This window comes from Canis aureus, chromosome 6, assembly GCF_053574225.1.
Source record: "Canis aureus isolate CA01 chromosome 6, VMU_Caureus_v.1.0, whole genome shotgun sequence".
Lineage (NCBI taxonomy): Eukaryota > Metazoa > Chordata > Mammalia > Carnivora > Canidae > Canis > Canis aureus.
In genome coordinates, this window is record NC_135616.1 from 80688873 (window position 1) to 80696217 (window position 7345).

At 49.6% G+C, this 7345-nt stretch overlaps 1 pseudogene; it reads right to left on the reverse strand.

Moving 5' to 3' along the window:
* Positions 1 to 661: 661 nt before the first annotated feature.
* On the reverse strand, positions 662 to 1213 carry LOC144316583 (large ribosomal subunit protein uL6 pseudogene; annotated as a pseudogene).
* Between the last annotated feature and the right edge of the window lie 6132 nt (positions 1214 to 7345).

The following is a 7345-nucleotide window of genomic DNA, read 5'->3' on the forward strand; positions in this document are numbered from 1 at the left end:
ACTATGCCCGTGGAAATTCTCCGACACCTGGGTTGAAGGTGTTTTCTTCCAGGACTGTTTTTCCTTTGTTACTGCTAGGCTCCTGAGGGCACTGGCAGCTCGGGATTGCAAAAAAGAAAATTCTTGGTTTTGACTATTTGGGCCACCTAGGTAGTGTGAATTTGGGCAGCAACTCTGCACAATGGCTAGCGGGTAGTTATTCATTCTTGAGAGATGCTTTTCACCCTTCTGTTTAGTGCAAGTAGGTAGAGCATGGATTTATTTTGAATTCACCCTAATAATAAATTGTAGCTTTTGGGTTCCAGGTTCACAAGTTTATGCTGGGACTGCAGCCTCCTATTAGACTCCTCACCTTTAGCAAGCCTTCCAATGCCTTGTGAGGTTTGTGAAAGTTAAATCTCATTGTACATGTTGACATCAGTGTGAGGATTCTCTCTGGCTCCTGTTTTCACGACTTTTGGCCTCCAAATTTCATTCTTTTCCAGTCAATTGATGCATTTAAAAAGAGGTGTTTTTGCTTGTCTATTTGGTTGGGTGGTTTGGTTTGGTTTAAGAAAAAGCCCCAAGTCAATATGGCTTTTATTGCACCTTTAAAATACCACAGGTAAGTCTGAAAAGTCACATGGCATTTTGCTGTTTCTGTAGCCGGACAACTTACATCTTATTCATCAACCTGCTCAGAAACATAGATATCACCCAAAAATGTTCTGATATCCTTGCTTTTAACTGTCGTTGCTTGCTGAATCAAAATAGCTGAGTTTGATACAAGTTCAACGTCATTCCTACAAGAATTAACTCATCTTTCTAGGCTTGAGATACTGAACAAGCAACACCTGGCCTAATCCAAACTCTGTGAATATATTTTTCACCCACAAAATTTCAGATTTCAACCAGGGAACCATTCTCCTGAATAACAATCTTGTTGGGGAAGTGAGCATACCCGGACCTCATCCTGCAATGGAAGTCCAGTGTGACACCCTTGATCACGTCCTGTGCGTGACTACAGAGAGTTGAATTTCTTTTCTAGATCCCACCATTCGTCAGCTCGGAGCCTCTTCTTTTTCTTTCCAAGGATACTGAGTTCTACATCGATGTGATTGTAGTCCCCTTGCAGGGTTCCCCTGGGGTCCTTCACAGTAACAGCTTGTCCCTTTAGGGTCACGTCAACATTTCCTGGAATGTCAACAGTCTGATTGCTGAGAATGGTCTTCATTCTCACAGCAGATGAGGCAAAGAGTAAAAAGATTTCAATTATTTTGTCCAGTATTTTTAGTTGTCTTTAGTGAGGGGATCAATCAGTAAGCTCCTCTGCTATCTATACTCAAGAACCTGAAATCCACCACTTTTAGAAATTAATAACAATCGTGAAGCTAGTTGAACAAATGTATGGATTTTTAACAGCAGCACAAAAGCAGTACAAATCAAATTAACATGGTTTACCCAGCAGTGCCCTCCTGGGTACCTACCCTAGATGTGGGTCAGTTTTGAGAATATCAGTGAAGTCCATGAGGACAAGTGTTTAACAAAGGGAGCAGTGGAGTGTCCTTTGGTGAGGCAGGTGTCAACACAGCCCCCGGATGTACATCCCTAGTGGCAGTCCTCAGTGTTAGTCTCAGTTGTTCTATGAAAAGAAGGAAATAGACCCAAACATCGCCTAGAGTTAGGCCACACAATAGGCACCTTACCTAGTGCATTCTAAAATCCTAGGAAAAGTAAGTCTTCTTGGTGAGCATAATTCACTTCCATCATAAAAGTTCCCTGGAGATGAAGCTCCATTGATATGGCTGATGCTCTATGATTAGGATCCATCCTCAAGTTTATGAAAAGCGGTCAAGAACGCTGAGGTCAGACTGCCAGGGTCAGAGTCCAGGCTCCTCCACTTTTAAGTGGATTTTGCTTCTTACCCTGAGTCTCTGTTTCATTATTGTGAAATGAGAATACCACTAGGAACTACCCCCACAGCTGTGTTTTGCAGCCTATATGAATAAGTGCACAGAAGATGACAAGAATAGCACCCAGAACATATTAAGCACTCAAAAGACGTTAGCTTTAAAAAGGTAAAAATGCTGAAACTTAAAGCAAAATTCATTCTTATCAAAATCCAAGAATTTCTCCTAAAATGGGATTTCTTGCCCATCAGATAGCATTGCATTTCTTCTTCTTAAGATTTTATTTATTTATTCATGAGAGACACAGAGAGAGAGAGAGAGAGAGAGAGAGGCAGAGACACAGGCAGAGGAAGAAGCAGGCTCCATGCAGGGAGCCCGACACGGAACTCGATCCCGGGGCTCCAGGATCAGGCCCTGGGCTGAAGGTGGCGCTAAACCGTGAGCCACCCAGGCTGCCCTTTTTTTTCCCCAAAAGATCTTATTTATTTATTTGAGAGAGAGAGAGAGAGAGAGAGAGGGCGCACAAGCAGGGGGAGACGCAGATGCCCCACCGAGCAGGGAGCCCGACACAGGGCTCCACCCCGGGACCCAGGATGAGGACCTGAGCCGAAGGCCGACACTGCTGAGCCCCCAGGCGCCCCGATGGCCCCGCATTTCTTCACCACTGGTGGTTTCACTGTATCGGGCAGATTCCAACAGATTCCCCACTTTGTCCGTGGGTCCAGCTCAAGTTCAGTGTGAGCACGTCCTCCACCCAATGCATCAGCAGTGTTTTACTTTCAAGATGAGTGTTTATACGTCTTGTCACATTACTAAGACGTGAGCCGCCCGAGGTCTGAGGAGTTGGGTCCTTCAAAGCCTTTTAATTCCCTGTGGTGAGAAAGCAGTTCAGTAAACTTCTCGACAAGTTTCCATGACGTCATCACCCAACAGCATCAACATAAACTGTGTCTCCATACTCTGCTTCATCTTCTTCCAAACTTCCAATAAACCAACAGAAGCCCATAAAGAAAGAAAATTCACATTTTTGGTGACTTGCTCCATGGAATCATGCCACGAATGCGATTTGCAAAGTGCACGATCCATATTCCTCAAAGGAACGAGGCCATGCACAGTCCTTTCACTGGGATAGGCTGCCGACACCCTCCTGCCCCCATCTTCCTTCGTTTGTGAGCCTCGTCCACCCGCAGTGAACTCTGCTTTTGCATGTTTACCGTCACACTCCTCTTGGGAGGTTGAGGGCTGGTCTCATCAGAAGTCTCTGGAGCACTGCTCTGCGGGACCAGGGGCCTCAAGTCCTTTCCTGGCCCCCTGGAGAGAGCCTAGTCTGGTAAGTGTGAATCTTGCTTTAAGTCTCTGCACTTCTTGCTTGTTTTCTTTAAGTGAGCGTGCATTGGGTGCTCAACTCTGTGCCAGGAACTATTCTAGGTGCTTTCCATGTGATTCATTCAACTGGGGAGGCAACAGGCAGCATAAGCCACATTTGGCTCTTCATGATGGGTAGGAGCAAAGCAAGAGCGAGAGGCCCAAGTCACAGCCATCATCTGCCTGCAGACGCACCCTTGCCATGCGTTTCCGGACACAGGCGGCGGCTCAACTGTCCACCCAACCTCCGAGGCGGGGACCTAGAAGGACCTCCCTGCCTTCCCACCTCCCATCTGCTCCCCGCCCCTCATGCTCTCTCCCTCACTGGCTTCTCTCTATTGCAGCACTTTTCACATCCATCTGGAACCATCTGTCTCCCTCTCCGTCTTCCCCTCTTAGGACAGAGACCGTCTTCCATCGCTGAAGGCTCGGTGCCATGGCAGACCCTCAAAAGATGTTCACTGCACGAACGAACAATGTTCTATCATTTCTACATAAGGATTTATTGACTTAATCCCTCTGTCCTCACCCCATTAACTGCCCCCACGGAGGGTCCTGCTCTTTCCCATCAGAACTCTTCAGGTAACCTCCCAACTGATGTTCCTCCTCTCCACTTACTCTCACCACTTTCCCCATCGTCTCAAGGGTCATCTCTCCAACACACAATTTAGAGCGTGCTATTGTTTTGATTAAACACTGTAATGTGGGCGCCGGTGCCTTGGCACAAGTGCCTTCTACCTAGGATGCTCCCCCTTTTCTCCACCTGCCAACCTCCTGCCCATCCTTTGAGATGCCCAGCTCATGAGGATTTCTGGGACCTTGGAACCTCCAGCTTCAGAGGATTAGACCTCTGGTCGAACATTTGTTGATTGTCGTTGCTCACATATCCATGCCTGCTCTCTCCCTACCTGCTAGACTCTGAGTCCCTTAAACTTTGGAGCTTGGTATCTCTAACTCCTGGGGAAGCTTTAAAAGATACTGGCAGGCAGCGGGAGGAAGGTGGGTATCTGCTATGTACGGTGGAAATGGCATTCAGGGACCCCTGGGTGGCTCAGTCCGCTCAGCGTCTGCCTTAGGCTTGGGTCATGATCCCGGGGTCCTGGGATTGAGCCCCGCATGGGGCTCCCTGCTCAGCGGGGAGCCTGCCTCTCCCTCTGCTCCTCCCCCACCCATCCTCTCTCTCTCTCTCATTCAAATAAATAAATAAAATCTTAAAAACAAAACAAAATAATCACCACCTGTTTTCAGTCCAAAGACCCTGGAGGAAGAGCCTGAGTCAGTTCTGTGGCCGACACGGCTGCTAACGGTGGTCCATGGGCTTCTCTTCCAGCCTCCTGTCATCTCTCCATCTGTGCTGTGCTCCCTCCTCCTTCTCCCCCTCCCCCCTCCTCCTCCCCCTCCTCCTCCCCCTCCTCCTCCCCCCTCCCCCCTCCTCCTCCCCCTCCTCCTCCCCCTCCTCCTCCCCCCTCCTCCCTCCCTCCTCCTCCTCCTCCTCCTCCTCCTCCTCCTCCTCCTCCTCCTCCTCCTTCTTCTTCTTCTTCTTCTTCTTCTTCTTCTTCTTCTTCTTCATCTCCTCTCTTATTCGTTTTCCTTGCCTTCCTTCTTCTTGCTGCTATGTAGCGTTAATCAATCATATATTGCACAAAACAATATTACCACAATGGTAGTGGCAATAAGTGGTAATAACAGTGCACCCACAATTCTGCTACCACAACCAATCTGATTGTTTTCATTCGTCTAGGTTCCCTCCCCATCTTTGTATCATTTTGCAGAGTTGTAATCATAATGCAGCTTTAATTTTGTAGTCTGCTTTTTAACTTAATATCAGAAGCATTTTCCATGCTCCTGCATCATCTCCATAATTATCATTTTAATGGTTGCATAATATTCCGCAGACTAGATATGCCCAGTTTTACTTAACTGTTTCCTTCCTGCTGGACGGTCCCAGGCTTCCCGGCTGCAGAGATGGCTGTAATCCGCAGACCCTTTCCCTTCTGTTTCTTGTTCCCCCCTGGTCCCTTGTCCTCACTGCTCGTCTCTTTGCTCTCTCTGATGTCTCCTTCTCTCTCCTGGACCACAGCCGTCTCCTAGAACAGTAATTTGCCCCCAAGCGGGTATGGAAATCATCTTAGGGGGACCCAGGATTTTGGAAGAAAAAAATTATTACAGATTGGTTTGGTTTTAAAATGCTCCTAAGGTCACTTCTGGTATTTTTGTGCCCCCAAAACAGTGGAAATAGTAACCCTTCATGCCCACAAGGGGTAGGAAGAAAGAATTAAGCAGTTTATGAAAGAAGGCTCGTCCCCATGTTTGTAATGGAAGAAGAACAGAGGCGATCTAAGTGTCAGTCGATAGGGAAACAGCTAAGAAAAGCACGATATGTCCACGCTCAGAACACTACGTACCCCTGAAGGAGGCTGCCGTGGATCTCGGTAGGTATCTGCTTAGGAAGGGGAGACACTTTCTGTGTTTTTTAGTGAATTTAGTTGCAGGATACTTGTAGTTACAATTTACATAAAAAATAACAGCAAAACCTGAACCCACATGATAGTACCCGTTATCTTATTAGGCATATGTACAGACTGGCCGGGAACCGTGGTCACCTCTCTGTTTAGGAGGCAGGCTGTGGATCTGGGGACCCGTCAAAGGGAATTGGAATCTGAGTGGTAGTGGTTTCATTTTTTATTTGAATCAAGGAAAATGTATTCACCCATTGCTTGTATAACAAAAAATTAATCAAACGAAGGTTGCCACTGCTGCGTCTGTATGTTTGCATTGAACACAGACTGGCCCCGACCCGGGCGCTGTCGGGGAAGAAATGAAACTAGTAAGACAAGGCTGCTAAACCTGCAAATGTCCTGTTGGGAAGAGTGGGCTTTTGCCGTTTCCCCAGGTACGTGGGTTGTTGTTTCAGGCGGTGCTGGCTGGCCCGGGGGTAGGGGGAGCAGGGCCGCTCTCCCAGGACGTGGGCATGGCCCCGAATCGTCCCCGCCGTCAGCCAGGCCTCCCCACCCCCAGCCTGGCAGGTGGAAGCTAAGGGTTTTGAAGTTTAGTCTCTTGCACTGAACCCTGGATGGAGGACAACAGATGGGGCCGCACAGCCTTGCTGCTCAGACCGAGGGGAACAGGTGGAGGCTCTGGGGCCAGAGTGTGAATGCTGGCGATTCATGAGTGGCGCAGGCAGGCGGGGTGTCCAGCTCACGGCCAGGGACAGCTGGGCAGCACGTGGGCGGGAGGGGAGCAGGGGCCTGGGGGTGGGCAGCGGGTGGCTTCAGGGCAGAGGGGAGGCGGGGAAGAGGGAGACTTCCTCCGGCCTGCCCCCCACCCCCGCTGTCCATTGGGAGATGGCCCCGGAGGGAGGTCAGAGGTCCCAGGCTGACCTGAAAGTCTTAGGCAGCAGCAGACTGAGTGGACACAGCAAGGGGGGGGATGTGCTGCTCCTTTCCTGCCCCCCCCCCCAGCTGTCCTCTACCTAGCCCTAAACCCGAGGCATTTGGGCCATTCCAGCAGCTGTGCCAGGCCTTCGGCTGGGTCAGGCCGGGCAGGGGAGGGAAGCAGCTGCCACCCCTCCCCTCAGACAGGGGGTCGGAGCACGAGAAGGTGACCAGTTGGGAAGTCACTGACGCAGGACAGTACAGTCCTCACTGTTCCGCCCAGAACTCCCACCTGCCTGCTGCAGCCTCCCCGTTTCTCTTTAGTTAAGTGAGAGACTGGGAGAAGTAAGAGAACTGTGGAGGTAGTGATAACTGCTCGCAACATTTACGGAATACCTACTGTATGCACAGTGCCGCTGATTCTCCCTGTGGGGAGTGGAGGTGGGACTCGATCCCAGGACCCCGGGATCACACCCTGGGCCACCCAGGTGCCCCCTGCTATTGACTTTATGATTTATCACGGTGCCCTTCCAGCAGCCCACTCGGAAAGCCCTGTAACTTCCATTTTACAGGTGAGAAAAGTGAGGCTTCTTGGTTAAGTAATGGGCTCAAAGCCAGACACTAAGGATGTCAAATTTGTTTGACACAAGTGACCAGGCTGTCATAACCTTTGAGGAGGACTGGATGGGCCACGAGCGCCGCTGAGGCCCGCTGCCC